Source organism: Hippichthys cyanospilos, chromosome 22 (assembly GCF_059441005.1).
Source record: "Hippichthys cyanospilos isolate Australia breed blue-spotted pipefish chromosome 22, RoL_Hcya_1.0, whole genome shotgun sequence".
Taxonomy (NCBI): domain Eukaryota; kingdom Metazoa; phylum Chordata; class Actinopteri; order Syngnathiformes; family Syngnathidae; genus Hippichthys; species Hippichthys cyanospilos.
Window position 1 is genome coordinate 9,110,903 of NC_142390.1, and position 12,789 is coordinate 9,123,691.

A 12,789-nucleotide genomic window follows, 5' to 3' on the forward strand; every position below is an offset into this window, starting at 1 on the left:
TTTTAACGAATGTCATGACCTATGACTAACTCTGATGCGCTAAGACACCGCTGATTAGAGTATTTGGAATAGTCGATCGTCAACAAGAGTAACTATATACTATGCGAGTTACAGATGGATAAATCACAACTGTATGCTCTCACAATGAAGCAAAATATCTTGCACTGAATCAGTCCATGTGTCATTTTTAATTTACAAGCGTGGGTCTTTAATTGCTCCGTGCTCCCAATTTCTCACAAAGTCACCGCAGCCTGGCTAACCTCAAGGTTAGTCTGCTTGTTGGCAAGTTAGCAGCTTAGGGAACAGTTCGCTCAAGAGTGAGAGGGATAAAACGGCTGCACAGCAACTCCACGCATGTCTGAAACCACGTTAAGTATGTTTATCAGAAAAGTAAATTTGTTCAGCGATCTGAACAGCAGAGACCAACACTTCTACCAAGGCCAAATGTTACCTATCTGGAGCAGCAAATGAATGCATTTTTTTTTTTTTATTTGATATTTTATTATATTTTTTCCAAAACATAAATATTTCTGGATGCTTCTTTGATAGCAAATGAGATGCATTAATAATTGGATATTAACCCTAACCCATTCAGAGCATTCATCAAATTGATTACAAATATTTCATTAACTCAAATCCATCAAGTTAATTTAACCTACATTTGTAGAGGATGTTTTTTTTCACAGGTAGGTAAAAGTTTTGTTTTTTTAAATTATGGTTCATAAATCACTGTAATGCCATAGAGATTCCTATAGATGGCAACATTCCAGCGGGTTGGAGATCAGCACACCTTTTGAGTTGAAGATAAAAATTAGGAGGTGAATCTCAATTTGGCATGTTGATTTTAAGGGAAAAAATGTCAACACATTGGAATTCAGGCAAGTTTAGGCTCTTTGCATTCAAACAAAGTATGTATATAATGCTATAAGGCAGTATACTTCAGCCATGCAGTGAGTATTGTTTTTGTTTTGCAATACACACCAAAATTTTAAAAGCACCTTCTAATTCATTAATCTCATGATTTGAAATAGTTCTGAATTGCAGGTTGATACGTACACCAAAATTCTGAAAATATTTTGAAGGAAAGATTTGGTAAATCAAAAAATGTCAATCAAAACAGAATGTTTTATTACTTAGATTCTTTAAAATAGGCACTATTTGTTTACAAGAGCTTTTTACTAAGTAGATTTCATAAATTAGGAAAATAAGAAGATATTTTCCATAAATTTCATGAATTTTTAAGGAAAATATGATCTTGGAATATCAGGGTGGGTGCTGGCTGCTCTAAAAACCACATCACTCTTCTCACTACGCCTCAGATTTATATTGATTTATATTGTGGACCGGCGGGGGGGGGCTTCTCACTATGTATGTAATATCAACAGCGGCCAGAAGCGGCGCCAAAATAACAAAGATCAAGCAAAAACTTATGAACTGTTATGCTACGTGCACACCGAACGCCGAATCATTCGCTGAATGGCTACGCTCATTCGCGGGGCTTTCTGTCGCTGTTGTACTTTTTGTCCACTTTTTTGTCACGCGAGGAGAGGAGGGGGGAGGGGAGGGGAGTGGAGCTCGCTTGCTGTGCACTTTACGGTAGATCCGGAGAAGAGCATTGCTGAGAACTTTCACTTTTCTGGGATGTGACAGAGCCAATATTTTCACCGACAGCACCTTTATTCTTTGCGACAATACTCGCCTGCCAAAAAACAAAAGTTTCAATGTCACAATCAAGTGGCCGAGACCGTGCTAAATATTGTGCTGACAATGCTGCGCTATCGTTAGCTTAGCACAGTAACTATGGTTCAACAGCTGTTAAGTGAAGCAAACGCTGCACATACCAGTTGTCCCAAGTTCTCGCTTCCGCCTATCTACAAGCCAGGTGAGTGCTCTTGCTTGGCTCTGTTTTGTATTGAAAGCTCAGCTGGCCGTGTTGGATCGCTCCCGGTGACCACAAAGCTGCCCCCTGCGTGAGCCGTTGAATGTTCTCGAAGTTGACTGGCTGTCGCGACGCGAAACGCGGAAAAAGTAAAAAAAATGTAACTTCACGCGAAAGGCGAAATTTCGCTTCTCGTGACCGCGCGCGGCCATTTGTGTCGCTCCATTCGCGTCCATCACGTCGCCCGACGTGCATTCGCGCCCAGTCACACGAACTTTATTGACTACAATACAAAACTCTCCGCTTTTTCGCCTCGTTCGCGTTCGGTGTGCACGTACCATTAAACTAAATCATCTCCAAAACATTATTTCGGGTGCAGCCCACGCAGCCCGGTACCAGTTGATCCACGGACCGGTACCAGTCCGCAGACCGGGGGTTGGGGACCACTCTCCTAGTTGATTTTATCTGCAACTAGATACGCAGCCATTTTTCATAGCGACAAAGATTTAAGTGATGTAATGTTGTCATCTCGGCAACAAGCTTACTCAAGGAATGTCAATATTCACGGTCTTTTGGAGGAATTTCACCAACTGCTGTCACCGCTTCAGAAACCACTGCTTATTAAGTGTGTGATGAATCCCTCAACTCCGCCCCCTTTTTAGTGTGTATTATAATAATAAAGGCTTCAGCTACTGCTTGCAGAGGCAGACGGATGCCCTACTGGTCTTGCACAAGTCAAAACCGTCCTTGTTCCTGCCTGCTGTCCAGGTGCAGATGGTCTCGGTCATGCGTGAGACAATAGGTGATGTCAAGTGATGACGAAGATGTCATACAGCTGTCTGTGTCACCTATGGCCAAAAGGTATTTCTGTCATGTGAAGTAGCTGTGTGCCACATTCCCTCTACGCTAAAAATGGTTGGGTAAAAAATATCCCAAACTGGGGGGGAAGAGGGACCGACACAACTTTTCGGGTTATTTATTTAACCCCAAAGCAAGGTGAATTGTGGAATATTTATTTTAAAAAAGTTGAGCGCACCCGAAATACAACCCAATTTATTTGGGGTTGTTTTAGATATATCAACCCTAGGTATTTTTTCAAACAATAACCAAACCCACATTAACCAAATAATCCAAAAAGAGTGAAATGGCACTCTTTGGAGTTATTATTTTAATTTGAACATTCACAAACCCTCTAAAAACATGCATTACATGTACACACTAAATTGTCCTTAGGTGTGATTAGATGCGTGAATAGTTATTTCTCCCCGTGTGCCCAGAAATTGGCTGGCAATAAGTTCAGGGTGTCCCCCACCTACTGCCCGAAGTCAGCTGAGATAGGCAGCAGCAGGCCTGTGATGCTTGCAGGGTTAAGCAACGATACAAAATTGATAGATGGATGGGTTATTTTGAGCCAGATGTTCTTAAGAAACCAAAGTACTGTATTTCGTGCTGGGCGTGCTAAAATGATCCATTGGGAGGTGAGATAGCTTTGGGAGGATGACCCGCAACTGTCATAGGAAATGAGCCACGAGGTGTGTTTTCGCTCTAATTTCCTAACAGCTCCATGTCATGAGGAGTGACACAAGCAAAGTCAAGCAAAGTGCAACTGCTCTTCTTCACATTGGTGAATAGCTTAAAGGGAAAGATTACTTAAAGTGTCATAAGTATTATTACCAGTGGACTGCTTAGACCAATCAAAGATGAGAATACAATGCAAAAGCCATTAGTGTACTTCTGCTTTTAATATACATCCTTTTGCTGGCCATGGGAAGACTTTAGTGGGGTCAAAAGTGACATGAACAGGAAGGAAGAAAACAATTCGCATGCAAGTCTAATAAAATTGAGGAAATTACAAATTGATTAGTTTGTGGAATATTTAATCTCCTTTGGCTTTATGGAAGAAAATAGATGGATGAATGGATAAAGCCTCAATTTATATTCAGTAACATCAAGATGATGAACACATTAAGCAAATTCGTGTGAGAGAATTAAATACCTTGGACTGTTTGGGGTCTGAAACTATTCATTTGGATGTTTTATGAATATCTTCCAACATGTGAAGAAGACTGGAGAAATTACTATTACCTGATGCATCTGGTCTTGCAAGAAATCTGTGGGCCACGAACTAGGTGAAAAACCTCCCCCCTCTTCTGCTGGGGGTCCAGAAGCAAATACGGCGCACGCGGCGTGTCACCACAGCGAGTAAAATTAAACTCGCAAATGCTTAACAAAAACCCCAGGAGAGACGGATCCAAAGCCAGCAACAACACGGCTTCGCCATAACTTTAAATTTCTCTGTCGAGCTCCGAGCATCTTAGCAGATGGGAGCCGCCAGACAAGTCACCTCCTACGGGCAGAGGAGCCAAGTTCGTCCGCTGATATCGCGGAGGTTCTGGTGCGTTCACTCAGTCTGGTCTCAATCAAAAGTTGTACGATATTTCTCAATATGTGTAGACAACTTGTCCATTGAGTCCCGCGTAAAGCGAATAAAATCCCCGGAGAAGCTTGTTGAGTCCAATGTGGAGCTGCACCAGGCCAGAGTCTTGTCGTGTTCTGAGCTACACAACTACGATGACTCGACAAGGCATCTGTTGTGCTGTTAAGCCAGAAAGATACTAAACCGGAAATTTGATTTCTTTACTTTCAAAATAATCAACTTTCAATGGTCACTTCTGAACACACACAGCTGGAATCCGCAAAACACAAATATTTGATTCACAAAACTCTGCGACGTTTAAAACTTATTACTTCATTAAGTTGTAAATTCCTCACCATATTAGATTTTACAGACAATTCATAAGATTATTTTTATTTTGTGAGCTCTTACCAGAAACGCGATCGTGTGTTTTATTGGCAACTTCACACGAAAATGCCTTCAACAAGTCTTGTTTTGTGTCCAAATCTACCGTACTCGTTTTGTTAAATGTGCAAAATAATAATGGGGCTATACGTTTTGAAAATTAGAATAAGGCGATAGAGTGCATTATTAGTGGAGTTTGAACAAAATCTGTCTGAGTGCATCTCCCCCTTCTATTCCACCTGCGCCCGTCCTCTCGTTCCGATTAAATTGCACCTTCTATAAAAAAAATTTAAGCTTTTAAGGTTTACATTAATGCTTAAGAGTTTACAATTAGTGCATTGCTACGAAAACCAATTTGCTCACTTTTCTTTTTTTTCTTTCGGGGCGGCATGGCTTAGTGGTAGAGTGGTCGTCTCCCAGCCGAAAGGCCGGGTTCGATCCCCCGACCATCAAGACCATGTCTAAGTGTCCTTGAGCAAGACACTGAACCCCCAGTTGCTCCTGATGCTGCGTCATCAGTAGGTAAATGACTAGTTAGTGTAAAGCGCTTTGAGTACCTAAGGTAGAAAAGCGCTATATAAGTGAAAGTCCATTTACCATCCATTTTTTGAAATGCTTCTATATTAATGGTTTGAGTGCTTATTGGTGTGTTGGACCTTTTAGCAACATTAGAAGTTTCATTTATTGGCTAACTCACTTTGGGAAATATTGTCCATTACAGTATTTGATGCACTAATTTTAGACATTTACCTGCTTTCATTGACTGAGAAAATATAAATATCATTATATATTGATATCCAGTGGAATCACGTCTATTTCCTCTTCTGAATTTAGTACATGAAACATATAGAGTGGAAAAACTGTGGTATCAAACAACCGTATTCTAGTTTGGACAGGAGAAGGATGCATAAAAAATATTTTATGCATTATGTATTTTTTTTTAATTGTCGGGCGATTAATCTGTATTTTTTCCCTACCATAAACACCCATCCATCCATTATCTTGAGCCGCTTATCCCCACAGGGGTCGCAGGCTATTTCAGCTGGCTTCAGGCGGTAGGCGGGGGGGCACCCTGAACTGGTTGCCAGCCAGTCGCAGGGCACACAGACGAACAACCATTCACACACCCAGTTACACCTAATTCGGTAATTACACCAATTTGGTATGTCCAATTCACCTGCCATGCATGTTTTTGGAGTGTGGGAGGAAGCCAGAGTGCCCGAAGAGAACCCACGCGGGCTTGGGGAGAACATGCAAACTCCACACAGGAAGGCCGGAGCCAGGTGGATTTGAACCGGGGCCTTTGAACTGTGAGGCGGACGTGCTATTCACTGCGCCACCGAGCCACCCACCAAAAACATCATTGGCCAAAAAAAATAAATAAATCCATTTCAGGTCCTGTTTGTATTTTTTGTAAGTAACATTTTCAACAAAACCCCACTAAACGCAGCATGTTTGTGGAATGTTAAAAAAGGATCAAAATACAACTGTTTTTTATCTATTTCAGAGGGTAGCTTTATCACTGAAAATGTCCACTGTAAATGACATCACAGTTGCTCAGGGCTCAGGCACTGACCAATCGCAGCCCACCTTGTTGTGTGAAGTTTGGTCATGTGACTTTTACAAGCTGAGCCATAACTGAGTGTTACCTGAGCTCTGGGCAACAGTAGTGTGGTGTTCAAAATGGCCCCGCCCAGAGACGGAAAAAAAACAGCTGTTTATTTTATTTTCAACAAAATGTTAGTCATAAAACAGATTGCAATTTTAGTATCTTGGTCAGAGGTGAGCTATTGCCTATCATGGAAAAATTAAGGTCGACCAGGCCTCAGCATTCCACTTAAGTACACTCACCTTTTACATCAGTGAACGACCCCTTTACTCCAAATGTCACTTTGCTAGATTTACTCCATTCCTTCTCATCACACCGAGAAGCAGCAGTGTTTCACTGGAGGGTATCTGCATGCATAGAGGAGCAACAGATATTCCAGAGATGTGGATTATACAACAAGCAACAATTGCGTCCGGGGGACGACACCACCCAGCAAGGTGACAGATAAACCCCAGGCTGCTTTGTTCAAATCCTCAGTATTGGCGATTTTGTTAACATTCCATTTATATAAACAAATGAGGAAAACAACATTTCTTGTGGTGTTGTTTTCACGATGTGACATTATTTACTTTAAAACAACCTCAGCTGCGTACAAAGTGTTATAAATGGATCACAAATTAGTCATTCGACAACAAAGACGGTTAAAACAATAAATTAATAACATAAAAATACAATTTGGTGTAGCATTGGAATGAAATACCATGTTTTCTTGAATGGAACCCAAGGGGGCTGCCCTTGGCCCAAAACAAAGAGGCCCTAGATTTGAACCCTGTGGGTCACCATACGGCCAAATAAGATCTAAACCACTCAAGAGCACCTTTTTTCCACTTTTCTTAGCAGAGAAACCCAATAGAGAAATGCTGTAGCAATTACACAATTTTTCCTTTTGAAATGTTTCAACTTTAATAATGAACTGTACAGCTTGTCCCCACATCATGCAACCATCTATTTAAAATGAGGCTGAAAAGAAAGTGTTTTTTTTTTCTTGGGTGGCGTAAACTAAATAATTACTGCACTTGGAGTGAATTTGAAATTGGAGGTTAACCAGCGTGTTGGACAGTTTGTACTTGCATCGTGACATGGTGTCATCTTGACAAAATGCACAAATGTTGCTTTCCTGTGATTACCCAATTGAGCATTTGCATGAACAGACAGACTAATATGCAAAAGAGGAAGTTGTAAGGTATATGTGGTATATTTGACCTTGAAGAACTGTAAATTAGAACATCCAAGCGACCAGAGGCTACATTGTGACTGACAGCTTGATGTCAGAAGGTGTTCCAAAAATGCTTGTTTAGCTTGTCATATGACAAAGCTTAATCAGTCCCCCGGCTATCTCTGCGCCATGACTGGAGGTGACCCCAGCTGATTGAGGTTGCCGGTAATCTGGTTCAGCGGGTTGCGACAGGTCTGAAACCTGAGCCAAACTGGGCTACTTTCACTCTCACTTTGAGCACTTTCTTGACATATCTTCCGCTGTCTTATTCCTCTTTTTATCATTTAGGGTCATTTAGAAATTTTAGTATGTGTGTTGCTACCAAAATTAGTAGGTTTATTTGCTAAATTTTTGCATGGCTGACAGAGTGTTTTTCTCTTTCAAATAGGGTCCATAACTTTGGTGTAATATGTCATACAGACAATATTTAAGCTCTAAATTAAGCTGTTTTCCTTTTAGATTTAACATCTAAGTCTCGTAAGTCAGAGTAGAGCTGCACAATTAATCGAATTTTAATCGCAATCATAATATCTATACAAGTAATTAAGATGATCTTTGGTGATATTAACATTTAAAAAGCTGGCTGCCTACATGTCAAATCAAGTGCTTTGTCATCCTACCACTAGGGGGCAATGTTTCCCACATGCTTGCATGACAACAGCATCTGCTTTTCTCACCCAAATACTATACAGTGGTAACTCGGTACTCGACCATAATCCGTTCTGAGGTGGTGGTCGAGCACCGATTTGTTCGAACACCGAAACCAATTTTCCCATAAGAAATAATGGAAAGTATGTGTGCACAAATAAATGTGCACAAGCAGTACATGATAAAGATAAATAAAGCATTATAAACCATTTTGTTTAATTTACTTACGTTTTGGAGAGTGGTTGATGGCATAAAGGAATGGATGTGGAGAGATCGGAAGGGGGGGTTACTCCTTGGAAGGGGAATCCCCTTCCATGTTTACGCTAGGTAACTGCGACGCTAGGTTGGACACTCGTACACCACTTTCATATTTTGCTATAATTTCCTTCTTCAATTCAATAGTGGTCCTCACTGTTTTCCTCTTTGCCTTCCCCTTATCACTGTCTTTCTTTGGAGCCATTATTAAGGGCTAGAGCAACACAAAAAAGTTTAAATCCGGGAAGAAATACTCGAACAAACTGCGTACGTCTTACTCCGCTGGCAGTCTGAATTGAACTGCCGCTTACCCGCTGGCCGAGAAGGGCCGAGGAGCGCGTTCGGGTCGGCTCGGCTATTCGAGAACCGAAAATCTGTTCGAGGTCCGATGCATTTTCTACTTGAATTTTTTGGTCGAGCACCGATTTGATCGAGTATAGAGGCGGTCGAGTACCGAGGTACCACTGTATTATTTCCCAATGTGAAATTGCATTGAGTTTCTCACCTGATTCCTGATGTATACATACAGTGCTAGCTGTAAATTGAGACCCAATTTGAAAAATCCGATTGGCAAAAATGTTTTGAATGAATTCTGTTTGAAATGACGGAAAACGCCTTTTTGACTGCTAATATTTTCATATTTGCTTAAAAGTAAATAACGTGCTTGGTTCTAAGTAGGCTTCACTTTTTTCATTGGTTTGTACTCAGCAAGTAATTTAGCTGTGTAATTGTTATTTACTTGATTTATTTATTTTCATTTATTATTATTATTTGTAAGTGTCAAGCCTTAATGCCTCATTTATATACTGCTTGTAAATAGACATGTTTGACCAAACATGATGAATAATCGTGATTTCAATATTGGCCAAAAAAATCATGATTATTATTTTGACCATAATCATGCAGCCCTATTTCAGAGCCTAGTTTTTTTTTTAGTTCTTGTTTGGTTTGGGAATCTAGTTTTCAAGTTCCAGGTCTAGCTTTCCCTCAACTTTGTATGTGAAGACTTATACTCTCCATATCAGTGACCAGTTGTCTGGTCCAAATTTTGCTCCTCACATGACAGTTTGCGCTTTATGTTGAACTCAATGTGCTGATTTGCTAGTTTGCTTTAATATCATAAAGTCTTTTGTATCATATAGGATTTAAGTTCATATTTATATTCAATCTCGAGGTTCTTAGTAATGCATTATCAGAACATCAAGCTCTCAAGCTGTCATTTTAAGTCATAGTCTCAGGAGTCTTGTCTCTGAGTCGAGTTTCCAAGTCTAGTTCCTTATGTTTGCTGTGGTTCTAGGTCTATTTTTTTCAACCTTGTGTGTGTATATTTTTTTCCATGTCGATTGTTTCATGTATTGGTGGGTATTCTAGGTTCAGTAGTACAGCATTTGGAAAGAAGGATTTTTAAGGTGTTTCCAAACATTTGTACTGTGGTTTAAAAAAATAAAATGTTTTAACTCATGATGATAGTAGAAGACTTGTTTAACGACACAGAATGTGCAAAACATAACTAAAACTCGTGATGCAGCCAAGTTCACTCATGCAAAAATGTGTTGAACCCATTTGCAGCAAGCCAACAAATGTGCCTGCAGTAAATTCTTCCACCAGAGTGTGTCACAAAATAGCCCAATCTTGACTTCTCTATCAAAATCTGTTTTTGAATCTCTTCCCACACTTGTGGAATCCTGTACTACTCCTCAACTACATATGTTCTCAATCCCCCTGGTAACTATCCGATTTTGAGATAATTAACGTAAACTAGCTTTCTCCCCTGCAGGGCTTGGAAGAGGTTTGAATATGATGGTTGTGGTTTGTGAACTGTAATTGTGTGTTAGGAATTCCTAAGTAGGGCGTATAGGAATTGGAGAATCTCCATTCTCCTCAGTGATCATCATCTTTCATGGGCTTGCAAGTTGTCTTGCAAAATGGTAGGAGGCAAATGTGGCAACACAAAATTTGCAGTTTATGTCATCTTCATCTACGCAGACAACATGTACTTCTTCTCAAGGACAATTGTAGAAACCACACTGTTTGCATCAATTTGTCTTTAAATAGCCACATTTTAAGCACCATATTGTGGGATTCTTCCTATGGATAGAGTTTGTGAAGGTAAACTAGACTGTTAAATAGGTCATTTGGTTGTCAATATGAAAAATACTTTAGAATTAAAAAAATATACTGCCATTCAATTTGGTGAAAAATCCATCTCAGTTAGATTAGTTTGAATTCAAAACATTTCAATGTTCTAGGACAGTGCAATTGGGACACAGCAGGGGTCCGGGGCACAAGATCACATTTTTAACAATTTCAAATTGCAAATATGACCATTCAGCCCTTAAGCAGCCTTATCTTCAATACTGAACACTCCACAATGATGCATCAGTTTTGCACCATTAAAAAATGCTCCAGCAGAGATAAACGGTTTAATTTACATGTCCAGATTGCAAATTTAAGCAGAAGAAAATGAGCACCAAAATAGCACTATTTTATAAACTAACACTGCAAAAACTATAAAAAGGCAGCAGCACAATAATAATTTGTTAGAATTACAAGTAAATGAGAATAGTTTTGAGTTGTAGTCAATGCAAATTGAAACAAGTTGATACTGTGTCAAATGCAAATTGAAAATTTGCCATGTAACGCAAACATCTAGATGCTTGCTTTTTAAAAGAAAATCAAAGAATGGTGGTTTGCAAATTAATTTTAAAGCGAATCAACATTTGAGTTGACTTGCGTTCAAATTTAAACTATTAGTGTGCATCATGGTGTATTCCAGAAAGGTGCCCTCATTGAAAGCAAAGTGAAGCGACTGGCACTGCCTGGTTGGTGCATCTTTTTGCGCGCGTATGTGTGTGTGTGTGTGTGCGTGTGTGTGTGTGTGTGTGTGTGTGTGCGATAGACAGCAGGACATCAGCAGAGCCTGGCACTGAAAAATGAGAACGAAGGAGACAATGGGTGTTAACATAACAATGAGAGAGATTGACAAACACAAAGCGGTGGATTGTGCTTGTGGACAAAGTGTCACATGTCACTACAGCTCATTCGGATTCTCATCTTAGGTCATTGAAAACGACTAATTGAATATACATATAAACTCTGGTTTATATGTATATTCGCCCACGGGTCTATGTTTGACACCCCTGGTCTAAACAATGTGGCCTCCCTATCAATTTATAAAAACTGACGTATATCAAGAAAAATTATGGGGTGACTTTATTTTTATATTTTAATTACATTAAATGGTCTAGCTTGTCATTTATGTTTACAATATTTAAACAAAAAGCTAGGCTTATGCCTTTCATTCTAATGGTTGATATGTCAGTGAACCAAAATTAACAATAAACGTGCCCTAGTTAAATATGAAAATGATAACATTTAATACAAAGAAATGGCACGCAGTGAAATTATTCCCCTTGTTAGGAGGCATTAATACAAGGATATTCATAACCATAGTATGCAGTTCTGTTTCATTCTCATCAGTCATTTAATGTATATATATATATATATATATATATATATATATATATATATATATATATATATATATATATATATATATATATATATATATATATATATATATATATAATATATAGATGTAGGAGATGTAGGAGATGTAGGAGGTGATTTAGCCGACACACAATACAGATGCACTGTGCAGGAAAGGTCTACCTTCTCAGGACATTGAGGTCTTTTGGAGAGCAAAGGACACTTCTAAAGACAATCTGTGACTCTGTGGTGGCATTAGCCATTATGTACGATGTGATTTGCTGGAGCAGCACCATCACTGAGAGGGAGAGGAAGAGGCTGGACAACGTCATCAGGAAGTCCAGCTTGGTCTTGGCTTTTCTGTGGACTCAGTGTGGGAGGTGGGCGACAGACAAATTCTGGCAAAACTGACATCTATGCTGGACCATGAGTCGCACTCTCTGCAGCACGTACTATCTGGGCGAGAGAGCAGCTTCAGTGGCAGACTGATCCACCCTTGCTGTGTGAATGAGAGATTATGCAGGTCTTTCCTTTCTTCTGCCATGAGACTCTGTAACAAGCATTGACAGGGGATGTTGTTGTGTACCTTACACTGAAAAGATGTCTCTGTACGACTTCTTTTTTCGAAAGAGGTCTCCACATGACCTCTTTTCATCCGTGAGGCCCTTTGAGACTTCGGTGATTTAGGGCTATACAAATAAAATTTGATTGATTGATTGTTACAGTTACAGTTACTGATGCTGTACAACAGTTTGTTATTATGAGAGACAGAATGTGGGGGGAAAAAAACCCTGAAAATCACATTGTTTGATTTTTAAAGCATTTATTTGCAAATTATGGTGGAAAATAAGTATTTGGTCAATATCAAAAGTTTACTTTGTTGCTGGTATTTT

The 12,789-nt window shown here is 39.6% G+C and overlaps 1 protein-coding gene across 12 annotated transcripts in view; it reads right to left on the reverse strand.

Annotated features, from left to right (window-relative positions):
• The window catches only part of wnk1b (WNK lysine deficient protein kinase 1b), a 98,930-nt gene extending 94,506 nt beyond the window's left edge, over positions 1-4,424 (reverse strand). For all 12 annotated transcript variants that reach the window (XM_088405832.1, XM_088405830.1, XM_088405829.1 and 9 more), the window contains exon 1: positions 3,965-4,424. The gene's annotated coding sequence lies outside the window, so the exon portion shown is untranslated. The remainder of the gene's footprint in view (positions 1-3,964) is intronic.
• Between the last annotated feature and the right edge of the window lie 8,365 nt (positions 4,425-12,789).